This window comes from Triturus cristatus, chromosome 4_2, assembly GCF_964204655.1.
Source record: "Triturus cristatus chromosome 4_2, aTriCri1.1, whole genome shotgun sequence".
Lineage (NCBI taxonomy): Eukaryota > Metazoa > Chordata > Amphibia > Caudata > Salamandridae > Triturus > Triturus cristatus.
The window spans coordinates 275,368,407-275,376,026 of NC_140586.1; positions in this window are offsets into that span (position 1 = coordinate 275,368,407).

Genomic DNA, 7,620 nt, shown 5'->3' on the forward strand with positions numbered 1-7,620 from the left:
GTACAAATTGATATGATAAATTTACATTAGTTCAGCTGTTATCTCAAGACGTTTGCATACATTTGTTGATACTATAAACAAATGTGCTCCCAGGGTTGGTGTTAGACTTATGATTTCTCTACGTGGGAGGTGCTATCACAAGGCTATGGTATATAGCATGCACCGTGAGTTCAGGTGAGAACTATTCTTCTTACATCAATAAGTGACCAACCAGAAACATGTAGCTCTAGCGTGATGGCAATATATTGTGAGATCTTTCATATGTGATTTATATCCTTTTATTGTGTGCTGACAAACTCAGTGAGTCATGCGGTATGCAGAGTCCAATTCTGAGAAGGGTGGTACGTAGGTGGGTGCCTAGTATAGGGTACAGTGAGAACATCTAAGTAACAGTGTTATTTGTTCAGTGTGGAGAAAATAAACTGACCTGAACACTGTATATTTAACAGTCACTGTAATAAAAAAAGGGGGTACAAAGGAAAGAAATTGTACACGTAACTGTTAGTAACCACGAGGTGGAACATAACAAGTAATATGATGTAATTATGCTCATTGCGGGCATTGTGCCGAAAAGAACATACTTTATGTATGACGATAATTCCAGGTCATACAGTCAATCGACGGGGGGGGCCCAATCCTTGTTAGGAAGACGTATATCATCAGTAGCTGTCCTCAGTATTTGCGTGAGGTTCCCATCTAAGGATCAACAAGACAAGTGAAGGGTTCCGTATGAGGAACTTTAGTGTGAACAGCAGTGTGCAGAAGCCCCATAAAGGGGACGGTGGATAGGATACAAATATGTTTGTCCTCAATATTCGTGGTGTGTTCCTTACCTCCGAGTAGAGGAGAGTGTGTCCGTAGTCTGCAACTGCCCCCAACCGCGTCTGGCTCCAATTCGAGTTGCCGGTACAATTCGCGCGGCATGTTTATAACTCGTGATCGGAGGACACGTGACCATCTGTCATGTGTATTCATTACTAATTCATCGTCACCGTAGGCGCCATATTTGAGGCTGTTACTTAACGTAATGCCCACCGTATTTTGTGGGGTACACAATGGTTAACACCAGTCCTGTTGCTAGTTTCCAATTTATAAGAGTCACGTGTATATGTGCTTATAGATGCTGGAAAAATACGCACGGCGTTTGGTCAGATGTCTGTGTATTTATCGGGTTAAGGTTAGTGATATAGGCTAGGGGTAAATATTGACAGTAATGTGTAGGCGACATCCAAATCTATGACGCCAAACCAGTAAGTAATTTAGAATGACCGCGACGTATTAGGATCTTGTAATACCACGAAGCGGCGGCCATCTTCGAACGGGTGAATTCCAGTGAGCACGGAGAGCAAATTGGGAAAATCGGCGAGGACAGCTATGTATAGTATCTAAAATTTGCGTCATAGGTAGTCAGCATAAACATGAATAGGGGCTGACAGGCAATATATCTATTGTCATCATGCAGGTTTGGTCTGTTAAATCGAGACCAGAACCTTAATTTTCTGTTCACAATGGGAATACATGGGCCCTGAGAAATGTAGGTATAATGCCCAAGAGGTTGCAGGACTTAAATCAAAATCCCGGTTAAAGAGGGCAAAACCTGTATATAGAAATTCTGTCTGTTTAGGAAATGAGAATTATTATGTCTATTGGAGATTATGCATACCGCTTGTGAAAGGAGGGTGGTGACTTGTGAATTATATTCGTCAATGGTTATGGTGCAAAGGTGAGTGACATCTTAAAACATGATAAAATTACATTTATACATATTAAACCGCATACATACATGACTTGCATAATTGTCATAGATGCTGGACAACTGTGTATACATGACTGGCAATGATGTATCGCTATGTTAACATATGAGGTCCTATCCTTATTTTCATCTTCATTTTCCAAGGAAGTAATGCATTTCATCATCGACATTCATCCCTATATCAGTCGTACGCAATTTCAGAATCCAGGATGCTTCATTCCTGCGAAGTGTGAGTTCTCTGTTCCCCCCTCTGGGGTTCCTCATTGTCTGTTCTATACCGTAGAATAAAAAGTCCTTATGTGTACCCTGAGACTGGCAGTCAAGGATGTGCGTTGCGATGGGATATCTGCAGTCTCCCTGCTTAACAGCCCTCATGTGTTCGCCTATCCTGACACGTAAGGGACGTATCGTGCTCCCCACATATTTTCTGTTACATCTACACTCGATGATGTATACTACAAAACTTGTGTTACAGTTGATATTTGTGAAAATCTTGTAGCATCTGTCATTAGGACCCATATGTTCCAATTTGTTGCTGTATGCCCATTTACAGGCTGAGCAATGGCCGCACTTATGGAAGCCCACCATGTATGTAGACAGCCAGTTTTTGTTGATCGGAGGTGTGGGATAGCTTGGGCTCAGAAGACTTCTGAGACAGGTCCCTTTTCTATAGGTAATCTCAGGTTTGTCGTCTATCACCCCCGTCATTGTCTCATCTTTCTTAAGGATATGCCAATGTCTGTTCAGACTCTTTACTAGAGTGTCAGAGAGGTTGTCAAAATTTGTAATGAACCTGACTTTGTTCTCCTCTTTCCTCCTACTGGTGTTAACCCTTAAGGTCGTTTCTTTTTTGATCTTCATGATCCTAGACTCAGCTTTCTTAATGGTTTTCGTATTATAACCTCTAGACTTAAAGCGTCTGGTCATTTCTGCAGTACATTTTGTGAAGTCCGAATCTACACTGCAATTGCGTCTAGCTCTGACAAATTCCCCATAGGGAATAGCATTAATCTGGTGCTTGGGGTGCGCGCTGGATGCATGAAGTATTGCATTGCACGCTGTCTCTTTACGATACAATCTGCTATTGATCTGATTGTTTTCAATATACAGTTCCGTATCTAGAAATGTCACCTTCACCTTACTATGCTCATGTGTAAACCTGATGTTCCATGTATTATCATTAAGGTGTTCCACAAATCTCATCAGTTCTATATCGTCACCTGTCCAAATCATCAGGCAGTCGTCAATATACCTGCCCCAGAAAAGAATGAACTCTGTCCATTCCGATCCATGATGGCCCCAGATCCACTCCTCCTCAAACCAGCCCATAAAAAGATTGGCGTACGAAGGAGAGAATCTGGAGCCCATGGCAACTCCCTGTTTCTGACGATACCACTTGTCTTTAAAGAGAAAAACATTGTTGTCAAGGATGAGTTCTATCATGGTAATGAGCATCTCTGTATGTTCCCATGTGCTAGCAGATCTAGTGCTGAGGATTTTCCTAATGGCTTTCAATCCACATTCTCTTTTGATGCTCGTGTAAAGGGCTGTAACATCTAGTGTAACAAGTGTCATGTCTGGCCCCCATGTGATGTCCGTCAAGAGACCTAAGATGTGTTTGGTATCTCGTATGAATGACGGCAGGTTATAAACCAATGGTTTCAGGAAGATGTCAACATATTCAGACAGTCTTTCTGTGGGACCTACTATCCCCGAAATAATGGGTCTGCCAGGGGGGAAGGGTAAATTCTTATGGATTTTTGGGAGTGTATATATGCAGGGGAATCTAGGCTTGTTCACCTGTAAATAGCTATACTCATCATCATCCAGAATACCCATGCCATACCACTGTTTTAGGTGTCTGTTAATGTGGTCTGTAAGCTTCCAAATAGGATTAGTTGTGATGTGTTCATAACATTCCAAATCTCCCAATTGTGAGAGAATTTGGTTCTCATAGTCTAAATTAGACATAATAACGATGTTGCCCCCTTTGTCCGCCTCCTTTATGATAATGCTATCATCAGTTCTTAATTCTTTGAGTGCTCGTCTCTCTCCATGTGTCAAGTTATCATTCTTTAGGCGTGGTGTATGTTTCTTGAGATCAAATTTGTCTAGATCATTGGTTACAAGTTTATAAAAAATATCTATACTATTACCACTCTGTAAAGTTGGTGTCCATTTTGACCTCTCTTTTAGACCACTCTCCACTCGTGCATCACTTAACACATTCAGATCTCGCATGACAATATCTGCAGTTGTAATTTCATCCTCACAATCTGTTAGTGAGAGAAGTAGTCTAGTGTCAATGATCTCCTGAATCGTTATCTCACTCAACGGATATGATTGTCGATCGACAGTGTTTCTTTTATTGACTTCATTATCAAACATGAAATGCTTTTTGATCTTCATTTTTCTAATAAATTTATACAAATCTATTTTCACATCCACCACATTCCCGTGACTTCTAGGACAAAAATTAAGGCCTTTTTTGAGGAGTGCTACATCATCATTTGTCAATGTTTTGTTTGATAGATTAATTATGCTTACAGTATCTATTTCTTCCTGTTCCAGGACCTTGTTTTCATTCCTGACTTCTCTTCTTTTTCTACCTCCTCTTTTCCCTCTCCTGGTTTTGCGTTTGCTAAGGGGCGTTTGGTCTGTTCCCTGTTCCCTTTCTTGATGCGCAACACCTCTCGTAAAAAACGATTCTCTGAGTCTGAGGGTTCGGTCCGAGTGTCACCCTGTTCTGATCCACTCGTTACTGGTGTGTCAAGTGAGGTGTTACTAGAGCTAACAGAGGTTGCCGTTTTGGGTTTAGTAAGGTCATCCTTGGATACAAGGTGATCATATTTGGTGGCAAAGGTGAAGATCCTACCATTACGGTAATCTGCCTCATCTCTCTTGAGTTTCTTGGTTTTGCGTGCTTTAATCTCAGAGATATGATATTTTAAGATGTCATTCAAAATGTTATAGTTTTTTTCGGTAGCTTCTGTGAGGTTGAGTGATTTAATCTCTGCCTCTAGGGTCTCTATCTCTTTCTGCAGTTTCGCAGTTTTCCTGTCACAATTCTCGATTAAAATCCCCATTAGTTTGTTAGAATTTTCCGTTAATTCTTGTTCCCACGCTGCTAATAGATCTGGATCTAGGTCATCATATGTGGGTAGGATTTGAGAGCGGAGCCCCCTAGGTATTTGTTTTATTTTAATATATTGCCGTAGGGTGGCTCCGTCCCACCATTTAGAAGCCTCGTTTTTCCGTAGCCTTTCCAGGCATTGGAATTTACTCTTGAGGCCCTCATTCGGTCGAGATGCAGCCCCTGGGTTGGCTGAAGAGGTTGAGGGATTGTCGTCCCTACTGTTGAAAAGGTCATCTGCTTCTTTAGCTCTACTGCTCAATATATTCTCAAAAGAATTCATGGTGCACTACAGCAGCCTTCTATCTTGTTAAACAGTTTCAGACTAGGCAGTGGTATTTTCAATAGAGACTAGGCGCTAGTAGCGAGTACACCTAATATTAGTGAAGTCCTGAATCAGTGGCGGTGCTCAAGGGTAGGGGAGAACCACTAGCCTCCCAAAAGGATTGTGATCAGAGCCACAAAAGTCAACAACAATGGTACCCAAGCACACGCAAAAATGAAGTTTACAAAAATGAATGCGTTGATTAAAACATGTAACACAATGGGTGAATCTCCGTTTCTTTCTTCAATTTAATATTCAAGTTCTCATAGTAAGTTTGCAGTCTTCACAGTGGTTCCCAAGCCAACACGTGTTTCGTCGCCTCTAGTATTATTGTACATGCGACTTGTTCACGGCTAGGTACAAATTGATATGATAAATTTACATTAGTTCAGCTGTTATCTCAAGACGTTTGCATACATTTGTTGATACTATAAACAAATGTGCTCCCAGGGTTGGTGTTAGACTTATGATTTCTCTACGTGGGAGGTGCTATCACAAGGCTATGGTATATAGCATGCACCGTGAGTTCAGGTGAGAACTATTCTTCTTACATCAATAAGTGACCAACCAGAAACATGTAGCTCTAGCGTGATGGCAATATATTGTGAGATCTTTCATATGTGATTTATATCCTTTTATTGTGTGCTGACAAACTCAGTGAGTCATGCGGTATGCAGAGTCCAATTCTGAGAAGGGTGGTACGTAGGTGGGTGCCTAGTATAGGGTACAGTGAGAACATCTAAGTAACAGTGTTATTTGTTCAGTGTGGAGAAAATAAACTGACCTGAACACTGTATATTTAACAGTCACTGTAATAAAAAAAGGGGGTACAAAGGAAAGAAATTGTACACGTAACTGTTAGTAACCACGAGGTGGAACATAACAAGTAATATGATGTAATTATGCTCATTGCGGGCATTGTGCCGAAAAGAACATACTTTATGTATGACGATAATTCCAGGTCATACAGTCAATCGACGGGGGGGGCCCAATCCTTGTTAGGAAGACGTATATCATCAGTAGCTGTCCTCAGTATTTGCGTGAGGTTCCCATCTAAGGATCAACAAGACAAGTGAAGGGTTCCGTATGAGGAACTTTAGTGTGAACAGCAGTGTGCAGAACTGGGGACGGTGGATAGGATACAAATATGTTTGTCCTCAATATTCGTGGTGTGTTCCTTACCTCCGAGTAGAGGAGAGTGTGTCCGTAGTCTGCAACTGCCCCCAACCGCGTCTGGCTCCAATTCGAGTTGCCGGTACAATTCGCGCGGCATGTTTATAACTCGTGATCGGAGGACACGTGACCATCTGTCATGTGTATTCATTACTAATTCATCGTCACCGTAGGCGCCATATTTGAGGCTGTTACTTAACGTAATGCCCACCGTATTTTGTGGGGTACACAATGGTTAACACCAGTCCTGTTGCTAGTTTCCAATTTATAAGAGTCACGTGTATATGTGCTTATAGATGCTGGAAAAATACGCACGGCGTTTGGTCAGATGTCTGTGTATTTATCGGGTTAAGGTTAGTGATATAGGCTAGGGGTAAATATTGACAGTAATGTGTAGGCGACATCCAAATCTATGACGCCAAACCAGTAAGTAATTTAGAATGACCGCGACGTATTAGGATCTTGTAATACCACGAAGCGGCGGCCATCTTCGAACGGGTGAATTCCAGTGAGCACGGAGAGCAAATTGGGAAAATCGGCGAGGACAGCTATGTATAGTATCTAAAATTTGCGTCATAGGTAGTCAGCATAAACATGAATAGGGGCTGACAGGCAATATATCTATTGTCATCATGCAGGTTTGGTCTGTTAAATCGAGACCAGAACCTTAATTTTCTGTTCACAATGGGAATACATGGGCCCTGAGAAATGTAGGTATAATGCCCAAGAGGTTGCAGGACTTAAATCAAAATCCCGGTTAAAGAGGGCAAAACCTGTATATAGAAATTCTGTCTGTTTAGGAAATGAGAATTATTATGTCTATTGGAGATTATGCATACCGCTTGTGAAAGGAGGGTGGTGACTTGTGAATTATATTCGTCAATGGTTATGGTGCAAAGGTGAGTGACATCTTAAAACATGATAAAATTACATTTATACATATTAAACCGCATACATACATGACTTGCATAATTGTCATAGATGCTGGACAACTGTGTATACATGACTGGCAATGATGTATCGCTATGTTAACATATGAGGTCCTATCCTTATTTTCATCTTCATTTTCCAAGGAAGTAATGCATTTCATCATCGACATTCATCCCTATATCAGTCGTACGCAATTTCAGAATCCAGGATGCTTCATTCCTGCGAAGTGTGAGTTCTCTGTTCCCCCCTCTGGGGTTCCTCATTGTCTGTTCTATACCGTAGAATAAAAAGTCCTTATGTGTACCC